Genomic DNA, 24,330 nt, shown 5'->3' with positions numbered 1-24,330 from the left:
CAAATGATTAGAGGGTGTACAAAGTCTTTTCGATTAACAGGTCGCACAACTAAGATACCTTAAAACGTCTTGGCCATATCATCAATTTTGATTTATTATCTGAAATATTTAAATATAAAAATTTTTCGAATGTATATAAGGATTTGTTTAGGTAAGCTGTAACGTTTGATTTAATAAAATCTAGTTTACTTTAAAATTCAAGTGTTTAATGTTTAGATTTGATTTTAAACGTAAAAAAAAAATATTATATCTAGAACAAGGGTATTTGCTGCGATATTCTTGTTTTATTAGAACAGAACGATGTTTAAAACTTATATAATTATTACTTTAAATTATAAAACTTAAAAAATTTCATAAATGTTTGCACTCTACAGTTATTTATGACGTTTGTAAAGTTTTGTAGCTAAAAAATACATAAACTTGTACATATAATCAAGAAAATTTTAAATAAAACACTATTGCAACGATGAAAATATTTTGTAAGTCACTAAGCTGTGACTAATCAACAATTTAAAATAAAAAGGGGTATAAGTTTAATACTTTAATCGTTTTTTTTTCACATAATATACTTAAGTTTTTTATAAAAAAACATAAGCTAAATAAAAATTTCTATTTTTTTAACTTTAACCTGGAAACGTTTTAATCAAAAACAGTTGATGATAGTTTTTTTAGTAAGTATAACTATATTTTAAATATTTTTTTAAATTATAGACATTTAAAGGGCCACAAAACTAGCAGAGTCTAGTCGATATTATTGTTATTAGACTTTTTTGTGCGAAGAAGGACTCGGGCATTAAAACCTAAGCTGCTTAAACAATACACATGAAAAAAGAAACAAACAAATTACATTCAATGAAAATTAAAAATAAATTTTAGCTTTTAAACAAAATCTAACAGTGTTAAAAGGAAAGTTTTTTATGTCTTAAATCATCAGCTCTGTAACGCCCTATGCCACATATTTGTTAAAAATTACTTTTTCTAAAAAAAACTTCTTTAATTTGAGTTAAACTTCTTTATACTATTTTAAATGGTTTATTTAACATCTCTTGATGGCGCTCAAAATGAAAATATATAAAGATATAAATTAGCTCTAGTATTATTAAAAACAGCTTTAGTTTCATAATAATTTTTTAAGCTTGTTGTTGCGGGTAAACATAAATGACGTCACGAGGAGAATTAAACTGTTTTTTTAATTTAGTGAACTTCTTCTTCTGTGTGTTATATAGACGCTATAAGCATATATTTTCAACGGATTTTTATTAGTCGTAGATGTATTAGAAAAAAAATGTTCGGAAAAACAAAATATTTCTAACAAAATTATGTACTTAAGTTTTCAAAACTTATCTTAACAGAAATATGCGTTAGTGTTTTTCCGTTTGATCATCAAACAAAATTGTTTTTATTACATTTGATAAATTTAAAGCACAACTAGTGCTTCGCTGTTGGTTTAATAAAATTTTTTTGTTTAATAAAAATAAATAAAGTTAGCATTAAGTTTATGAATTCTTGTGTGAAAGTTTTTTTACATTGATATCTTGCTACAACTTAACTTTTTTCATTGCGTTTTCTATGTTTTTTTTTTCGCTGTATTGTTTTTGTGAAAAATTTAAGTTTTAAAATTACAGTAGCAATCTTAGTTTGCATAAATCGATTAAAGTATGTCAAAATGTATTAAGTTCTTTAAATTTTAAGAGTCTTTCTAAATGTTTATAAAGTTTTTTTAATAGTAGTTTTCTTAGAAGTTTATCATAATTTTTATTTTTAATTTTTATAAAATTCATTTATGTTGGTAACTTTAAAATTAATAGAGATAATGGGCAAACCAGAAAGTAGAAACTAAACATTAAAGTGTATCTTTTATAAATTAAAGTTTATGTTAATGCAAATAATTATTTAATGAGTTCAGATTAGCTTATTTTGTCTAAAATCATATTATTGCAAAATTTTTCGTACTTAAAACAACAAAATTAGTTTAATAATGTTTTTACTGATTTTAAATTATAAATAAACTTAATCAAAACAAAAATAAAAATTAGTTATAAATATAGGGTTTAACTCATTTTTGTAATTCAAAAATGTATTAAAATGTAAATCATACAATATTGAAAAAATTCTGTTACAAAGTTGAAAATTAAAAGATAAAAAAAAGTTTCAAAATATTCTATAAAATAACTTATTGTATTTAAAATTAATTTTTACCCTTTTTTCTGATATAAACTTTTCTGACACTAGTAGTTATAAATAGTGATATTTTTAAAGGGATAGTAGTTTGAAAAATTATCATGATAACATAGAAAAAAACTGTTTACTTGTATATAAGAACATTCGAAATTTTACCTTACAATTAAAAAAAGATTACTAATTAAAATTAAACAACTATCACATAAAAATTATAACCAGTTTGTTTAGAAGTCTTAAAAAATTTTACGTATTTTTGAGTGGCAAGGTCTAAAAAATAACATTTGTACATAGAAAAAGGGTCTGCTACAAAAAAAAAGTCGTTAATTGTGTAAGTTCTAAATAATATCTTAAAACTCATGTTGTATATTTCTTAATGGCCTTTAAGCATTATTTATTAAATAATATAAGCGAGGTAATTAACAAAAAAACTATTTTGCGGCAAAAACTTTAGTGTTTGATGAGCAAAATTCAGTTACTGCGTTTTATAGTGATAACTATAATAAGCTTTTAAATGCTTTTATAAATGAAAAGAAAAAAAAAAACACAAGTTAGAAAATTTTAAGTTTTATATTTATTTTATCGTTTAAAGCTTGTTTTTGTAGGTTTATATCAATGACGTCATAAAAAGCATTGAATTTTATTTATTTTTAAATTTTTTCATTTTCGCTTGTTTCACATGCTGTATTTAAATTTATGAGTTTTCGATTAAATATAGATAAAATTACAAAATATTTAAAACTTATTTCTAAGAAACATTGCAGATTATTTAAAAAATTGAGTTTACACTTTAATCTAATTCTAGCTAAACGTATTATATTTAAAACGAGTTTAACAACAAATCTAAAATAAATAAAGCTAGTTAGAAAAGATACTTCCTATATCTATTTTAAATTTTTAACATAATTGTAAAAATCATATTCTTATGAAATATAAAACTATATTGTTTTATAACGAGCATAAGTTAATTTTATAGGCAAACTTATTAATTTTTCAAAAAACAAAAACTTTAATGTCAAAAGTAAAGGTCTTTTTTTTTGTTTTTTTCATTAATTATTGCCTTAGAACCCAGAAAAAATATCTTTTTTTAATTTTTTTTTTAATTTCCCTTAGTTTGCATGTTATTTAAACTTTTAAATAGTTATTTTATAAATAATGTTAATATTTTTTACGAATTGGCCCCAAAGCAAATTTGATGTATATTACACTATCATTTGCCTTGGCTATTTTCTAGATAAAAAATTGATAAAAGGAAAAAAAAAACAATTAATAAGAATGTGAATTACAACAAGTTTTATTAAATTATTTTAGTCGTAACTCGTAAAAAAAAAGCCCTTTGTGCAATTTTTTCGTCATGCAATTTTGTCCTCTAATTTAACTTATTTTAGTGCAAAAGTATCTTCGTGCAATTTTAATTAAATTGCATTAAAACTTTATAACAAGACATTAAAACTTAAACTTGGTTTTTGGTAAAACTTTTTTTCTGATTTACAAAAACTTGATTAACTCATTTTAACATAAACTTAATATATAACATTTATTACTAACGTTCATAACCAGTTTAACTAAATTCACATGATTAAATAAAACTTGACCTTATAAATCATGATTTAAAATGTAATGGCAAAACAAATTTGGATTTTTCTTGTATTTTATTACTAAAAAATTGCAGAAAAAGAGGTACAAAAAACGTTTTTTTTTTATTAATTTCTCGGCTTTTACAAGTTGTGTGAAGATAAAAGTTTTGTCCTTCCTACAATACAAAAAGTTTTAAATAGTTTTAAAATAGTTTTTGTTTCGGTAAAACATATTTCTAAATTAATTGTAGTCTTTATTTATTACTTTATAAAGAGATCAAATAGTAAGCACGTTTTAATTAGAAATTTACATGTAAATTTTAAACTTACAGTTAATTATTTCAACAATTTGTCCTCTTTAGAAGCAATATTTTATGTGGGCTACAAAATTAACAAATAAAAAATATTGTCAAAAATGTTTATAATCTTTACTTTTTTACTAAAATTAAAAGAACTTTGTTTCTGTTTAACTACAATAAAATTATCGCATGCCTTGCAATAACAAAAAATCGACTATTTTAAATGTAACTTAATTTTGTGTATATTCACAAAAATGCGACTATAATGTGAATTAAATTTGATTATTTTTTATTTTTTAATGCCTGTGATTTTTGTTTTTACAAAATAAGTTTAAATTTTTTGGTTTAGTTTATTAATAATAAACTAACAATAGTAAAGAAAATAAAAACCTAACAACAAAAGGACATACTAAAAGTAGATTAAGCCTAATTTAAATTTTGTACGAAAGTTTAAAAAACCTATTACACGTTGAATAATTTAACTAATTTATTCAAAAAAAGTAAAACATTAATGAATATTTAATGATGTTGTTCAAAACAATAAACAAAAAATTTTTCTACATAATAAGTGCGATGAAGTTTTATAAAAAAAAATTAAAACAAGTTTTATGAACTATAACATCAAAACAACTATAACCTATAAATTTAAGCAAAGCTTAGCAACTTAAAATATTTTATAAGAAGTTAATTAATTCTAAATTAATATTGTTAAAACCAAATTATGTACAAAAATAAAGTGTTTTGAAAAATTACATTATAACTTAATGACAAGTTTTTTAGCTTTATAATAAAAAATATCTTAGCTTAAAACCGAAGGCACAAAGTATTTTTTACAGCATGAACCAGCTGTAGGTACATTTTATTACAAATTAACCGGTTTGTTATGACACTCTTAAAATTGTTACATTTGTTTTGTGATTAAATTAAATCGATAAAAATACTACAAAACTATTTTTAAAACGTTTATTTAGCAAATTTGTAATTGGAAAAAAGTTCAAACTTTAAACAATAAAATTTAAGATTTGATATAACTATTTTTTACTATATAAAATTAAAATTCTTTATATTAGTTTCTTCGAAAAAATAACATACTAGTCAAAACATACCTCAACGTCTAAAGTTTGAATATAATTAATTAAACTAGACATAGTTAGTATCGAATGTTAAGTAAAATATATCAAAATATTTCAGTACATTACAGCTATAAAATTGTATTAAAGTATAACAAAATGATAACGTAAGGTTTAACTTCTGACAAACTTTTGTTGTACTAAGTTTAAATAAAAATTTGTGCGGCGGACTGTTGTGAATTAGTATTAATGACGTCACTAGAAGCATATTTTCTTTAAAATTTATTAATTTTTGTTTAAAAATTTTATTTTGTTGAGTTTTTGCTTTGAACAATTTTTTATCGCATTTTTTATGTTATTTTTTTTAGATTTATTGCGTTTGTGAAAATTTAAGTTTTAAAATTACAGTAGCAATTTAGTTTAAATAAATCAATACAGGTTTGACAAAAGGTAACAAGTTCTTTAAACTTCTTTTAATTATCTTGAAATTTATAAAATTTGATTAATAGTAGTTTTGTTAGAAGTTTTTTTTAAATTATTCATTTACTTTTTTATTATAAAAATTAGAAGTTTTTGTGACTTTAAAGTTTTATCATGGGAAAACTAGAAATTTTAAACAATACATTAAATTGTATTTGTATAATATGACTCAATAAAGTAGAGATTATGTTATTAAGCTAAAAAAGCTTATTTTGACTAACAGAAAAGTATTTCAATACTTTTCGTACATAAAATTACAAAAATTTTTGAAATATATTTTTATTTATAGATAACGTTTAATAAAAATAAAAATAAAAGTTATATATAAGTATACGATTTAATCTATATTTGTAATTAAACATTGATTGAGAACGTAAGTTATACTGATTTAAAAAAAACATACAACAAAGTTGGTACAAAAATGTTAAAAGAAGTTTTAACATTTTTTTAATTGACATAACTTACAGTATTTAAAATATACTTTTTAACTCGATTTCTGTTGACAAAACAGTTATATTTTTTCCTGAAACTATTAATAATAAACAGAGATATTTTAAAAGTCGTATTTGTATAAAAAATTATCACTATAACAAAGAACTAAAACTGTTATCTTGTATATAAGAAGATTTATAATTTTAATTAATAATTAAAATATGGCAACTATTTAAAAGTAAACATTTATCATAAAAAAATCATAAAATCAGTTTGTTTAGAAATATCCAACAGTTTTACATATTTTTAGAAAATCAATGTTTAGAAAATTTACATTTCTAAATAAAACAAGTTTCAGCTACAAAAAAACATATCTGTCATTGTGTGAGTTCTAAATAAAAGCTTAAAACTTAAGTATGTTTCTTAATTGTCCTTAAGCATTATTTTTTTTAACAAAATAGACGAGATAATTAATAAAAAAACTATTTTGTGGCAAAACAATTATTGTATAATTACTTAAACTTAGTTGTTGCATAATGTTATGATAATTTTAGTAGGCTTATAAGTGCTGATTTTAAATTAAAGAGAAAAATGAAAAATTAAGAAAATTAAAGTTTTGTTACTATTTTATTGTTTAAAGCTTCTTTTTACATGTTTTATACCAATGAATTCATAAAAAGCAAAAAATAATTTTCTTGTTTTAAACATTTTTCATTTTCGCTTTTTTTACATACTTTAAGCATATAAATTTATTAGTTTTTCATAAAACATAGATACAACTACAAAAGATTCAAAACTTGTTTCTAAAAAGCCATACAGATTTATATAAAATACTTAAATTCATACTTTTTTACATATGTAATCTAATTACAGCTCAGCGTACTACATTTAAATCGAGTTTGACAACAAATCTAAAATAAATCAATTTTCAAACTATTTAGCAAGTAAACTTTCTTTAGCTGTTTTAAATTTTTAGCATAATTGTAAACTTAATATTCTTGTGAAATATAAAATTAGATTTTTTTTATAACTTATAAATTGACACATTTTAACGTCACAAAGCTCTTAGCATGATGAGAAAAGCATAGAATATATATAAACTTTATAAGTATTATGTGATTTTGGCATTTATTTAAAAGTACATATACTGATTTTTATAATTTTTTCTATTAAGTTGAAGAACATCTTCAAAAAATATTGATCTTTTTAATAGTGTATAAAACTTAAATTAAATGTACAATAAATCTATGTAATAAATACTTAAAGTTTGTAAAGTATAAAAATAATTTAAAACTTAACAACTGTTTACTTTTTTTTTACTATGAGCTTTTCACTCTCTTTTTATTATAGGTCAAACAATTTAATACAAACTGTGATATTGTTGGGTAGCTTTCAAATTTGCATGAGTGCAAAAAATTGTACGAAGACACTTTTACACGAACAGACAATTTTGCACGAAGACATTTTTGCATTGATTTCTTCTTTAGTTTTTTTTTACTATAAATGTTACCTCTATTCTTTATGCGCGGTCAGTAGCTTTTTTAACTTTTAATTAATTTATATTTATCTATTATCTTTATATAAGAATTTGTATTAGTTATATTTTGTTTTCAAACTTTTTCTTTTATAATAATTCTTTATTTGATTTTTAAAAATGTTTGTTGACTATTACTGTTACCCCTAACTCTTACCGTTGGTCATTATTTTTTTTTCCTAATATACACTCTAATTTTTTTTTTGTTTTTTTATTCTTTTCCTGTTTTGTTTATACTCTCGTGCAAAATTGACCCTCCCTAAAAAGTCCTAACTCATTAAAAATTTACTTCTCGTGCATTTTTTTCGTCATACATGTTTGTCCCCTTGTTTAACTTTTTTTAGTTCAAAAGTAGCTTCGTGGAGTTTTGTACCGTAGTGCAACTTTGTCATCGTGAAATTTAGTCCCCTTCTGCAGAAATAATTAATATTTCTATATGACACTAAAAATTAAACTTGGTTTTTGGTAAAACTTCTTTCCTGATTTACAAATAAATGATTAACTTATTTTGCTTACTCATTTTAACATAAACTTAATATATAACATTTTTTACTAATGTTCATTACCAGTTTAACTAAATTCCCATAATTAACTAAAACTTTATCTAGTTAATTATAATAACAAATTATAATGGCGAAACAATTTATGATTTGACTTGGATTTAATTAATACGAAGTTGCAGTAAAAGATCTTTAAAAAGGATTTTTTATAAAATTTTTAAGATTTTACAAGCTATGTAAAGATGAAAGTTTTATTCTGCCAACAATACAAAAAATTTTGAATAGTTTTATAATTTATTTTGTCTTAATAAAACATATTTTATAATAAACTTTTATCTTTTTTATTACTTTATAAAGAGATCAAGTAGTAAACATACTTTAATCAGAAATTTGCATAACAATTATAAACTTACAGTTAAATTTTTCAACAATTTGTCCTTTTTCAAGCAATATTGATTTTATGTGGGCAACAAAATTAACAAATAAAAAACATTGTTTAAAAATGTAAACAAGCTTTACTATTTTAATAAAATTAAAAGAAAAATGTTTTCTGTACAACTTAAAAAAAATTAACGCATGCTTTGCAATAGCAAAAATGCAACTACTTTAAATGTTAGTTAACTTTGTGTATATTCAAAAAAATGCGCTTATAATGTAAAATAAATTTGATAATTTTTTAGTTTCAAATTCTTGTGATATTTGCTTTTACAAACTAAATTTACATTTTTTGGTTTAGTTTATTTATAATAAATTAACAATAGTATAGAAAATAAAATCAATTATAACAAAAGGACATGCTAAAAGTAGATTAAGCCTAATTTAATTTTGTACCAAAATTTTAAAAACCTATTACATGTTAAACAATTTAGTTACCTTAATTAAAAAAACGTAATACTTTAAAAAACATAAATAATGCTGTTGATCAAAAACTATAAACAAAAAATGTTTCTACATAATATAGTACGATGAAGTTTAATAAAAAAAAATTAAAATTAGTTCTTTGAACTATAACATGAATAAACTATAACCTAAAAATCTAAGCAAAGCTTAGCAATTAAAAATATTTTAAAAGAAGTTATTTAATTCTAAAGTGGTATTACTTTAACCAAAAAAAGTGTTATAAAAAGTACATTATAACTCAATGACAAGTTTTTAAGCTTTATAATAAAAACACTCTAGCTTAAAACCGCAGGAACAATGTATTTATGTATTTTTACAGCATGAACCAGCTGCTTTAAATAAAGAAGACAAGAGATAGCTGTAGTGAAGTCTGTTTAATTTTTTTTTTGTTTAAAAATATATTCCTTAAGCGTTATGTTGCGGTAAAGCAACAATGACGTCACTAGATGCACTAAACGTAGAAGCTAACATTAAAAAAATTTTTTTTAATAGTTTTATTGAATCTTTTATATAGCTAATTGCACTGATTGTGATAGGTTTTAATCTATGTTTTTGTTTTAAATTTTGAGGTGTAATTATTATTAAAAAATAATAACTAATAATTTATAGTTCAGTTAATTTGAATAGAACTATATTTCAACAAATTTAAAAAATTGCGTTTTGAACTTAACACAGTCACTTTGTATCTATTACAAAAATATTCACTTTTCAAATAGAACAACAACATGTGCACATATCAATATTACTTTTTATTATTTGAAAGAAAGTTTCTTTACAATTGTGTTTAATTAATTCTTTTCTTTTAAATGAATTTTTCAAAAAGCTTTCAAAAGAAGTAAAAAAAATGACAATTCAATTATTAAGTATGTACTAATACTTAGCATATTAGGTAAGTGTTTTTTAAATTATTCAGCAAAAACACTCATTCTTAGTTGCTGATACTTTTCTAAAACGCTTTAATTAAAAAACTTAAAAAATAGTTAAAACTTTAACTAATAAAACTGTGTAAATAAAAAACTTTCTAGAGTAAAACAGTTTTATAATATCAAAACGAAAATTAATGCAGTAAGAAAATTGTCGCAAAGTTATTTATAGTGCTTTACACTTGAAAACTAACTGAAAACCTGTAAAATGGGTTCTGACGTTGATGATTAAATTTAAATGATGAAAATGCTTCAAATGTTGGGTATAGATACAAAAGTTTAAGTACTCCTAAGTTGTTTGACTAACAAACTCTACTTAATCTCACGAGCTCTTTAAAACAATTTTACTATGTAACTATATTTATAAAAACAGCTTGCATTGTGCGTTTAGTTTTAATATTATAGTTTAGAATGTGTTACTCTGAGAAGTTCTGCGCTACTTCTTTAAAAATAATTAACGTAATAAGTCGACGTAAAAAATAAAATATACTGTTTTGTTATGCAAAAAGTATTTTAAAATGATGCTTTTAAGTTAAACTTTTAAATGATAATAAATTCATATTTTAGTTGTGAAACATTGCTAAATCCGTTAAAGTTCTAAATCACCATGTAGTTTGAAAAGTTTTATATTGCAAGCAATTTTTTTTACAAGATCGAATAAAATTTTCAAATTTAAGCAGCTCTCTACAACACTATATATATAGTACTAAATGTTTAAGTGATCAATGATTAAAAAATAAAAGGTAACGGTTTAAAATATTTTTTGACTGTTACTGCTTTATTTAAAAGCTTCTTTCGTGTATATGTTAAAATACATCTATTTTAGTTCGTAAAATATCATTTTTTAGGATATAAAAGTTAAAAAATTTAAGTTTAATTCGTACCTACTTTATTCTAGTATCATCAATTAAACAGAAGAGGTTTTAATTTCTTACATAAAATAAATAAAAATAAATAACTTTAGAACATTAATTAAATTCTTTATTTTAATTAACTATTGTTACATCTTTTCTAAGTACTTGAAATTTAATGCTGCTAAACTTTATTTTTAATAAAAATAAAAATTCACAACATTACCTATACTTAAAAAGGATTTGCTAAGTTAGATACTTATGATAACATTTTAACTGTTTAAAATTTAGAAAACGAAATCAACATGAACTTAATTCAAATTTTTTTTCGAAGTATTAAATTTTATAAAACAATTTATTTTATTCATACCCCAATTTTTAATGATAAGCATAAACATAATACAGACATAATGCAATAAAAAACTTTTACGACCTACTTTTACTCACTTTATTTATTTGTTAAATATGTAAGAAACGTTTTTAAACTATTGTGCATTATTTTTTTAGTAGATTTTATTTATCTACAAGTAATTATAAAACTTTAAAAAGTTTATGTCATTGTAATGAAACTAACATTTAATTTTAATATTTTAAATCTCGTGAATATATATGGAATTTTTGTAACAATAATTTTTTTTTATTCTCAAAACAAAATTTTCTAATACAATTTTTATAACTCTCAAAACAATTTTCTTAAAACAATAAACAATAATGTTTACTTAAAGGAGTTACATTTATTTCAGTGCTTATAAAACAGAATTTCACTTGTATTTACTTGCAGTATTAGTAAGTGGTTGGTAAAGCTCAAAATGTTGTATTATAAAATGTTTAATTTTAAGTTTGAAATGCTTCGTTTTCTATAGTTTAAGATACTTCTTGTTACTTGTGTTCAACTGTAGTTTTAGTAATTGTGTCGTGTGATTGTTTTATAATTGTATATAAACTTTTGTTTATTTTTAAGTATTAGATGTATTTTTTTATCTAACCATATCTATCCCTATTTAATTACCCCTAATACATAGATTGTTTACATTAGAAACCACGTCGGGTCCTCTTATCGGGATATTTTGAGATATTATGTGTGGCCTGAATTTTAGGATTCTTCTGTAAGGATTCAGACGCCTTACCAATTAAAAAACGCAGCAAAAAAAACAAATTAGTTCAATACTAAACAACTTTTTAACGAGTTTATACTTTTGACAGTATAGTTTGCGATAATACTTTACTTTGCGTCATTTCACTATGATAATAGTAAGAAAAATTGTGTGAAAAACTTTGTACTTTGAAACAGCAAGTCTACAACTATAATACAAGTTTGTAGTAATGGTTTTTTGAGTTTTACTAAAAAAGAAGCTTGATGTCAAGGATGTTTTGCTAAAAATACTATATGATTTTTGCGGTAATTTTTACTTATACTTTTATATATGCTTTTTTAGTGCTTAGATGCACATTTTATTTGCTAACGAGCATAATATTTCTTCTTCTAAGTGCACAACATATGTTGCAACTAACATAAGTCGCATGGGGGCGCAGTATTTCGATTATAAAAAGCACAGTCTTTTTACTCTTGTTTACTTCGCTTGTTGAATAAATTGTTGCGTTTAAATCTTTTTAACGTTGTTTGAAGCAAATAGTTGATTGTCGTTTGATAACCACAGCTTTTAAGCACACCTAACACCTTACTACTGCATAGAACTTTAAAATGTTTTTTGTTTATAAGTACGTCAATAAACTTAAGAAAGAATAAATATTTAGTGTTTATTCTATGACGTCACGATCAAAAATTTTTGCTGTCATTAATTCCAAAATCAATCAATGTGGTGATTTCTGATTCTACAAACCTGAAAGAAGACTTGTTTCATAAGCCTCTAATACCCACCAGAGAAGAAAAAGCCCGAGGACAACGAACCAGAAAACAACTAAATGACTATCATTGTTACTTTGTCCTTATGTTGTTTTTATCTTAGTTTATGTAAATTATGAAATTTTTGAGATAATAAGTGATACAGTTTCTTTTTCTTACTTTTTTTAACCCAGACTTTTAATACTGTTATGAAAGTTTAAAATTAAGTAGGATTTTAGGGATTTAAGTCATTTAAAACCAGGCTATAAACACTAATTTGAGAAAAATAAAACAAATAATGTAATAAAATTAACATTTCATTTTAATATTTTAAAGCTCGTGAATAAATATGATTTTTTTTGTAACAATAAAAGCAATTTTTATTATTCTCAAAACAAGCTTTTCCAAAACTATTTTTATAATTCTTAAAACAATTTTCTTAAAACAATAAACAATAAAGTTTACTCAAAGGAGTTAAATTTATTTCAGTGCTTATAAAACGGAATTTTACTTGCATTTACTTGCAGTATTAGTTAGTGTTTGGTGAAGCTAAAAATGTTGTATTATAAAATGTTTAAATTTAATTTTGAAATTCTTCGTTTTTTTAGTTTAAGATAATTCTTGTAACTTGTGTACAATTGTAGTTTTAGGTAGTGTGTCGTGTGATTGTTTTATAATTGTAAATAAACTTTTGTTGACTTTTAAGTATCTTAGATGTATTTATCTTATCTAACCATATTAATCACCATTTAATTACCCTTAATACATAGATTGGCAACATTATACACCACGTCGGCATCTCTTATTGGGATGATGAATTGGTTAATTGTTGACAGAATAACAGTATTTAATTTGCTCATTATTTAAGTTAATAAGAAGTTTCTTTTACTAAAAATATTAAGTTTACTGAAGTTTAGATAAAAATGTCTGGTATAGTGAAGTTAAGACGGTAATCAGAGTCTGAGCTGTTTATTTATTTGTTTCATTTTGTTTGTTATACTACTTTTGTATATTAATATTTTTTGATTTTATTATTTACTTTTTTGAATTATAATAATTACACTATCGTTTTTGTTGAGTTTTCTTTAGTTTGTTTTACTTTGTTTTTATATAGTTGTTACTATCTTTATAAAAACTTGTTTATTCTTGAATCATTATCACTATAAGATAAGTTTAGCTAAATGGTTTGTTAACAAAATGTTACAATTAAAAAAATCAATCACACTGTTATACTATTGCAGTGCACCACAATAAGTTTGCGCTTTCTGAGTCTAAATTTTTATGAATTTTATAAGGAAAAAAACTTTTTTGAGTTTTTCATCAAAGTCGGTACACAATTAGATCTACGCACTGGAACCCGGTTATGTGTTATTGGTATTCGATAATTATTTTAAATACATTAACATAGTTTAAAGAAGAACAAATTAAGCAAGAAACTAAAAAAAACAAAGGGATAAAGATATTACATTTTCTTTTTTCTTTTTTTGTTTTTTTTTTAAGTGGCACGCAATTGCCAGTGTCCCTCCCCAGGCTATACCCCTGGTGCACAAAATTATCAAATTATGAAAATAAACCTCGTGAATGTATATTTAATAACTAGATTTTTTTTTCTAAATTTAATTTTTTCCGAATAAATCAGCTTTTGCATGCAATGTATTAATCAAATCAAAAGCTTTTTGCCTAAATTTAGAGTATTTCATATTTGCTAAATCTTAGATTTTAATAAACTTTGTATATATCTTAAACTTAAGACCTTAAAAAAAAGCTGTGAATTAATTTCAAACTACTAATTGTTCTGATGTTTCGTTGTTCCTTTAATGTAACTTAAATGTTTATTGAGTAAAAAAGTTTTTTAGATTATTGAATTATTAAATTATTTGTTATTTGAATAATTATTTGAATTATTGAAAGTTATTTGATTTATTGAAATAAATGTTTATTGAATTAAAAAGTTTATTCAAAACTGAAAAGTTTATTGAAGTTTATTATATATGTAATGATCATCATTTTTTATATGGTTAGAAAATTGAAATTACATAGTTTCAGAAAGTTTAGCAGTTTATCATAATGAGATTTTTACTGGATACTTTTCTATCAGTATTAGCGAAATTGACAAAAAATATCAACTAGAATATTTTATATATTTAACAAAAAAGTATTCTAAAGTTTTATTGATTCTTAAAATAAAGTGAAATTTAATTTTTGAAACTAATGTTATTATATTTGTTAAAACTAAAGTTATAATAACTTTTAAACTGACAACTAAATTACTGTTAAATTATTTTAACTAACAAAAAATTAAAAACCAACGTTTAAAAATATTTTTAGTACAAAGATTCGTTTTGAAAACAAATATTAAAAAAGCAAAACAGAACTATGATTTTTTTTGTAGATGTTTTAAAAAATAAGATCTACTTAAAAGTAAAAACAATAAGTTAATAGCTAAACCTTTCATCACTGATGCCTAATTTTTGCTTAGTTTTTTAAACAAAACATATTAAAAAAACGTTGTTAACGATTGACATAATGTATTAATATTTTGTTGACTAAAGTTCTTAAACTAAAAATGTAATCGAATTACTTTAAAATTGCTTACTCTAAAACGTGTTTTGACTTACGTTTCTAAGAAATCACTTGCAGTTAAACATAATGTTTACATCAAATGTAATACGTAAATTGTTTAATCATGGGTAAAATTGTTTTGTACTTTTTTTTATGTTTTAACTAGATTTTTTTCTTTTGTTTTAAAACAAGAATTAAAAAAAAAAAATTTATTTACATGAAGTGTTTATGATTTGTCGACTAATCTTTTTTAAAAAGGTTGTAATTGTATATTTTTATATAGTTTACTCTTGCACGGTTTTTGTCAGTCATATAAGAACTATGTAAAATTAAACAAAAGAGGTATTTTTGATGTCTCTAGATTTTTACATAGTAGTACTTTAATTAATATGTTTAACAATGTTTTTGTTGTTTTAATTTTCATACTTCAAAAAGTTTTGATTTTTCGAAAAACAAATGACAGTTTTTGTTGTTTTTATTAAAAAAGTTATTATAATTTACAAAAAAACTGCGTAAAGTATTTTGTGACAAATATATGGACAAAAATCAAATAGTATCGAAACTTAAAAAAAATATCTAAATAAGAGATTTTTTGGTATTTTACATAAACTAAAAATAAATATATTATTATTTTTTATATTGTTAAAAAACATTTAACAATATTTAGGCACAATTATCTTAACATATAACGTTTAAAACCCATAAAAAATTTATATAACGACGTTTATACACACTCGTTGACCAAAGTAAGTTTTGTCTTTACCTAGTTTCAATGTTTTAAAATTATTTCTACACCCACATATATTATCCAAAATTAACTTAATGCATAATTTTTATTTGAAGATAATATTAGATCAATATATGTTATAAATAAATTTTTTCAAGTATAGGCGATAACGACGTACAAGATTCTTTTCATTTAAAACATTTTACTAACAACTTACTAGAGTTTCTATTTAAAAACTAAAAAGCAAACATATTACGCACATATACAAATATATTTTAACCGTAGTTTTAAAGCAGTTTTAAGTTTATTAAGTATAACACATAAGTTTGATGAATAAAAGTTTGTTTTGATTTTGATTTTTGCTTTGCATATAATTGACATAAGTAATAATATTTTTATAATAAGTTTACATTTAAGCTAGCGAAAACAGAGTTTCTACAATTGAACACCTTAACTGTGACTTATATAAAACTTAAAAAATGAAAAAATTTAAGCTATTTATATTTTGTATTAGACATAAATTCAAGTAAGATGATTTTTACTATAATAAAACTGTCTAATTTTTTAAAACAGAAACACAAGTTTCTGCAACTAAGAAACTGAGCAAGAATAAAATTTGTCAAAGAAAGCTAAAATACATTAAAAAAAACATTTACCTGTCAACTGATAAATACATAATACTAATAAGTGATTAAAGCATATGTTATATTTTTATTTGTTTGTTACATAAAAATGTTACTTTTGCTTCATGACACATTTTTAGTTTTATGTTTCATTGTTCTTTAATAAAAATATTTTCTACGCGTTGTTTTACGCAAATTAAAATGAAGTGCATTACTTAGTGTAAAGAGTTATGGATACTTTACTAAACGTTTTGCTCTATTAACTGTTATTTATGAAATAAATTTGGTAAAAGTAACTTTGACCAGGTGTACTTAGCAATTTTTTAATTAAATGTAAACAGCTATGGATACTTTAGTCAACGTTTTGTTCTTTATTTTTAAATTTTAAAATAACGTACGGTGTGTTAAGTACCTTTTTTTTACTTTTTTGCGATTAAATGTTTTCCTTTATGCTTAAATTAATTGTAATATTTTTATTTAACAAAGCAAAAAAGTAGCTTGAAACTGTTTTTGAGTAGCTTTTGCTTCGTAAGTATAATATTAATATATGTATTAAGTTTTTAACATACTTACTAAAATTTAAGTAGAATAACAATAATGAGAATAAAAAATATACAACTTAAATAAACATTATTAATTAAATTATTTAGTATACTTATTAATACAGCTTTTAAATGAGTAGTTTGAGATCTTATAACTGTTTAGCTTTTGATTAAAAAAAACTAAACATTATTTTGCAAATAGAATATAAACGTGTATGGGAAAAAATATTTTAAAGTATTGGTATTAAATTTAACTATTCAAATAAAACTTATATTTTCAATGTAGAATTAAAAAGTTATCGAATATAGACTTTTAACATTTTTATTAAAATAAAATAACAACTTCAACGTTCAAACTAAAAAAAACATCAAAAGCGGCAGTATATATAAAATTGAAAAAAAAAATTGCCAAACAAAAAAAAGAATAAATTTTTAGAATAGTACACAAGTTAAACCATTAACGTGAAACACGACATTAATAATTGTTTTTATGAATCATTTCTCAAGTTGAAAAAAAATAGGTTGTTGAATCAAACAGATTTTGTTCTTATTATTTTATTTTCTCACTAACATCAACTCACGTTTTGTGTTGAAACATTAATCTGTTAAAAATAAAATTATGGTAAAACAGAAAGATTAAAAAAAAACTAATTCTAATTTATCTACGAGAAAAAAAGTAAACTTTTTATTTTAGTGTTGAACTTAAACTTTTTATCGTAAAATTGTTCAGCTATATTGAAATGAACTGCTTTTTCAATGAACTACTTGTTCAAAATAAAACATAAAAATAGTTGAAAAATATGTTTTAACTATATAATTGACGGTTTTGTGTATTAATTTAAATGGATGAATTTTATTTGTCTAGTTTTTTTTACCTAGAAATTTCACAAAAATATAACAGTGTTTAAAATTATTGTTTTAGCTTTGTGGTAATGAAGTAATAAAGTTACATTTAAACGTAGCTGAACTACTTTCGCAAAATGGATTTCTTTTCAAATGTAACAAAATATACTTTATAAGCAAGCTTTAAAGATGGTTTTTAATGAAATTCAATTTATTTAAAACTCATGTAACATCAAAATTTTGAATAATTGTAGTTACTATAAAAGAATTTTAAAAATAAAATATAATATTATGACTATTTGCAGTGTAGTTGATAGAGTTGTTTCAATAAAGTAGAACAACTTTTCAAATGTTTTGTATTAGTTTTCAGCAATCCAAAAGTTTTATAGTTTTCTGTGTGAAAATTTTATAAATTTTTAAACTATTACTAAAAGGAAACTTTATTCCTTCTAAATCTTTATACGCTATTATTTTAATAATAAAACAGTTTTATTTTATGTTTTCTAATGTAAATCAGTTTCAGATGTATTCTTACAAACAATCCTTTATTGATAGATAAGGACTTAAATTGTCAAACTAATGTGTTCGATTTAAATGAAATAAAATTAAATTTCAATTAATAAAAACTACTATGAATTTTAACTACTTACCTTTTAGCTCTAAATTTTAATTTATAAAAGTACTAATTATATAATTTAAATTATTTTTTCGGTTTAAACAAGCTTGTTTTTATAAAATTTTGAAATACTCAGAGCTCTAAAGCTACTCATGACGTAATGTAGTCTATTTTCGTGTTAAAAATTCATTATTTTGTTATTTAAACGAGTAGATACTTTATAAGTCACAAGACTGTGACTGAAAAAATTTTAGAATACTATAAAATTAAAAGTTTTTAATTGTAAATAACTATTACCAGTTTAAGCTAAATAAATAAGATAAAGTGTTTTCTAAGCTGGAAAAATTTACAAGAGGATGTTATAACATTGAAACTATTAACTTAGAAAAATGTTTGATTTGGTTTAGAATAAGTTATTAGTTGTTTTTCTAATGTATACAGTTATGTTATTATTATTTATTTTAATTCTAGACATGCATTATGTCTTTTTATATTTTAAAATGCACCAAAACTAGCTGATTAAATATTTGAAATCAATATAAACTTTTTTTTTTGTAATAATGTATTGCCTGAAGCTTTACATGCAAAAATAAGTTTTCAATTTGAGGCTTTGAAAAAACTATAGAGAATAACTATTTGAACTCTTCATTCTAATCTTTGCATTGTGTGAATTAATTAGATTTTGTCATGTTTGTACTCGTTAAACCATTTATGACGTCTGTAGTTTACTTTCGTGTTGCATTAAACGAATTTTTTATCTAAGCCATGAAGTTTGCTTCATTTACCTAACTAAATAGTTCAAAATTTTTATTATTCATTAAACAGTTACTAAAACAATATGATGAATTTATAATTATACAAGCAGGTAAATTAAATGTTATAAGTTTATCCTAACCCTGTTTTATTTTTGTTTATCTGAAATTTTTTTACTAGTTTGCATCCTTTTGTTAAATTACATCCTATAAGCTCTGACTTTAAATAATAAAATACTAATAGAAGTATATAGAACAAGTGTGTCGGCTTTGAAAAACTTGTTAAAATAATACAAAACTTTATATAAGTTTTTAACAATATTTATTTTTTAAAATTAGAAACATTTACACCCTTAAGCATTCATTTCGTATGTAGTTTATTTTATGTTTAAAAATTACAAACAATATTATAAATAAACTAGTAAGTAGATTGAATTTACTAACCTCAAAACTAAAAGTTTATATTTTTTTAATATACTGTGTTCAAATCAATATACTAAAACTATAATAGGTATGTTGCATTCTTTCAATTGTAAATAAAATGTATTAGGATAAGTTTTACAAGATGTTGTTTTGTAATTCAGCTACTAAAAAATATATTAATACTTTGCGTCCTTTTGTTAAGTACATAGTTATACTATATAGTTATTTGTGTAGTGTTTGATGATAAAAATGAATTAAGAAGTACAGTTACTTCTTGCATCTCGTGACGTTACGCACGCTCGTTTAGTTACGCATTTTAGAATTCTAAAAAATTCAAAAATAAAAATTATTTTTTTCTTATATTGCACAAATTAGGTTTATTATATACTTTTTATTTAAAATATGTTTTTGAATGCTAACTCACCTCTCTATATCTTTAGACTTTGTAAACTTATGTTCCTAACTAATTGACAAACATTTAGTTATACCTAATTATATCAGAAATTTTGTTAAGAATAAGGATTAAATTAAAATTCTGAAAGAAATATGATTGTGTTAAATTGTATTATTGAAAGTATAGTAAAATAATGAGAGTTTAAAACAAAAATAAATTTTACAGTACTCTTGCCCTTTATATGAATAAACAACTCAAAAAGAAGTCTAATGAAATTTCCTAACAAAAAGTAGCAGTGATACTTAATAAATATAGAGCTTACAATTAACACAAATCTCAATTGTTTATTATTAAAACCAGTAAAATTTTTCTACAAGTATTATTATCTTATATAAATTTAAACCAATCTTTTAATATATGTATAGTTTTATCTTTTATTTTCATATTTATAAATAAAGTAAACAAATTGTTAAAAGTGGGATAATCTCCACTTTGCTTTTAACTAGAAGCAATATAAAAAAAACCGTCATTATAGTAGGTATATTTATTTGGTACCTCTTGTATCTTTACGATTTCTCTGCACTTTTTCTGTGGGCACAATGTGCGTAAATAAGCGAGAGGTTACTGTACATAAGTTTTTTGTTGCTTTTAAAGGCATATATCATTAAATAGCTAAATGTAAATGTTGGTAAAGCTAAATTTTTAATGGTAAAATGTTGTTACCTTGTAAAGCTATATTAAAAACTAATTTAATTTAAACTTCTGTTTAAACAGAAGTTTGCTAAAATTGATAAACTTTAGTTAAACTTTAAACTATACTCTTGATGTACTTTTACCTTAGAACACATTAGTTTAGGTAAATATGATTTTTTACTACATTTGTTTTAGTTTGCAATAATTATAATATTTCCACCACAAACAGGTGTTTTTAAAATCATTATTTAGTTGAAAGCTTGCTATTTAGTTTTTTATTTATTTTTTACGATATAACTTTCCAAAATCAAGCTTAGAGTTTTTTTAACATGCTCATATCTATTTTAGTGAACATTTTTTGTCAGCTGTAAAAGCTTCTGTAATTTTAAGCAAGCAATTCAAAATTTAACTACCTCTTATCTACTTTTATTATTAAGTTGTGGTTAGTATATGAGGTTTAAGTTTGACAGTTTTACAAATAGTAACTTTACAAAAGTAGATAGCGATTCGTGTTGACAAAATATTTTGTATAAATATAGGTTTTATGCTTTTAGTAAATAAAACTTACCTTTAATTTAAGCTTTAATCTCAAATAGAAAAAAGGTATGTCTAGTGTTTAGAACAAGTGTATCGGCTTTAAAAGCTTATTTTAATGAATTTTTTCATTCTTTAGACAATAACTTGTCTACATATTTTGTATTTTTAAATATCTTCATTACGAAGCGTTTTTATGACGTTATGAAGTTTACTTTGTGTTAAAAACATATACATTCTTTGTTTGAGCGAGAACAAAAGTTAAAGCTAGTAAATTAAAATTTAACAAAATTTTTAGGACACAAAACTGTGTAAAAATCAACCATACATTAAAATATTGAAAATTTTAGCTTTATAACTATAATTAGTTTATTACTATATTTAGCCATGTCTACATATACTGCTTTTTAATTTGGTTATTTTTGTAAAAAAATTTATAACATTATACACAATAACCGAGCTCAACACTGTTTTATTGTTTAAAACTATTTTTAAGTTTTTTTAGAATTTATTTTACACGGAATAATTAATATTTTACAAAATTGTTTTTCTATTAACAGATTTGATTCAGTATTTAAATTTAAAAAAAATTATTACCAAAATGTCTCTTTTTTTTGAGACAAGAGTTAAACGCTTTATTATATATTTGATATTATTTTTAAGTTCTGATTTCATATAGAAAAAATAAATAATTCACTAGTGTTCAAATTCAGTTCTTATAACAAATGTTTATAACAAGCTTGTTTTAATAAAACATCACAATTTCACAAATTATTTACAATTATACTTAGGAGTATGAAAATATAGTGTGCTCTTTACAATTTAATTATTAAACTATTTAATATTCGCACTGTAAAGCTTTTTATGAACATATTATTATACAAGTCATAAAACTGAGACATTAAACATTAAAACTTAAAGGTTAGAGTTATATATTGTAAACGCAAAAATTTGAAAAATATATAATTACAATACTATCAATAATACCTAAGATAAACAAAATCTTTATTGTTTAAACTTTTTCTAGGAAATAGTTTATTTTGAAATCGTTAAATTTTTGGTTTTCTAATGAGTATAACTATATTTCAAATAATTATTTAATTTTTTGACATGCATTATCTCTTTTTTAATTCAAAGGTTACTACAGCTAGCATCGATAAACTTTGAAATCTATATAAACTTTTAATTTTATAATAAATTGTTGGCTAAGTTTTCTTTGCATGAATAAGTTTTTCATTTTTAGACGTCGTAAAAACAATAAAATAGAACAATTTTTTATACTCTCTTTACTAAAGTTTTGCAATGTTTAAACTTATTAAGTTATGAAATATTTAAACTATAGAGCTCCTTATGAAATATGTTGTTTTTTCATTCAAAAATTTTATGAGTTTTCTATTTAAACTAGTAACTAAACTAAATATTAGTATACAAGAACAGTAGTTAAATATTTTAAAGTCACGAGAATGTGACTAACTTAAAGCCTTAAATTTATAAAATTGAATTTAAATGTTTTAGTCGTAAATAGATAATAATCAGATGTTGCTAAACAATTGAAATAAAGTATTTTCTAAAATTGGAATGTTAACAATGTATTATTGCAAAGTTTATTAAACGACAAAAGTACGCTCAAAACACTTGGTCCTAGAATATGGTGCACAATAAAAACTTTTGGTTATTTAGTCGCATACCACGGATACCTTTAAACGTCTTTAAAGGACAGCGATTAATTATTTATCATAACACTATAAATAGTAAATAAGCTAAACAGTGTTTAAATTTAAAGATATTTGCACTCTGATGCTATTAATGAAAAAACTATTGTTTCTCAATTCTACTACAAAAATAAAAACCAACAGATACAAAGATCTTTTTAACTGTTTTTATTTGTATTATAAAAAAGAAATCAGAAAATGTAATCATATGGTGTTTTAACCAGTTTCATTACTTGTAGATTAACATTTTCAAAACTGTTCAATCTCAACTATAAAAATGGCAAACTACCTTCAAACAGTTCATTTGATATGATATAATTTTTGATGTAAAGTAGTAAATTTTTCGTTAAAAATTTTAAACGTAAAAAACATTTTAGTATTTAAACTAGTAGGTATAAAATAGTTCATTAACTTTAGTACTAAATTGTGTTAAAAATCATAAAATTGTGACTAAGTCGATGTTGAAAAACTATAAGGTTAAAGTTGTAACTTTTTTTATCTCAAACTTGTTTAGTCATTAAACTGCTTAGTTATTAAACTGCTTTTTAAATCGGCTATTTGTACAAAAGAGTAGTATAGTGTCATTTGAGAAATTACTTTCATTGTTTTAATTGACTATTTCACATTGTTTAAAACACCGATGTACTTTATTAGTCTAGTTTGTTTTACATTTAAGTCTCATAAAATTTTAAAAATATGTACAACTTTTTTTTTACTTTTGTGATGATAAATAAAATTATCACTCAAATCTAAATTGCTTTCTTCAGAAAGCTTTGCAGAATAAAATCATTTTCAGTTATAAAAAAAAAGTTCATAACTAGTTATAAAACTTGTTTTTAAATGAAAATTAAATTATATTTAGTAAATATGATTATCTTATACTTAAAACAGTTTTATTCCGTATAGAAGTATAAAAGAAATAGAATACATAGTATATATTTATTATTAGATATAGTACTAGGAACATATGTAAAGTACTTTATAGTCTTGTTTCAAAAAACAAAAAAAAAATAGAAAACTTTTATACTAATACTTAGCATGTATGCATAAATATTTTACAAATTTTAAAATTAATAAGTTATAAGACAACTTCTCATTGTGAAGGTTTCCGTTTATTTATACAACATACATTATTTTTAGTTTTTACATAAATTTTTGTTATTGTATTAAGCATTATTTAGTGTAAGAGGCATAAATAAGAGTATTTGGGTTTTATTACATACCAAGTTTTATTTATCACCATTTTAAAACTGAAGTAATCTAGTCTTTTTAAATAATTTAAATGTACGAAAAGAGAATAATATTATATAATCAACAGATAT

This window comes from Thalia democratica, chromosome 1 (genome assembly GCF_965202585.1).
Source record: "Thalia democratica chromosome 1, ktThaDemo2.hap1.1, whole genome shotgun sequence".
In the NCBI taxonomy this organism is placed as follows: domain Eukaryota; kingdom Metazoa; phylum Chordata; class Thaliacea; order Salpida; family Salpidae; genus Thalia; species Thalia democratica.
Note: the sequence above shows the minus strand (reverse complement) of the source record.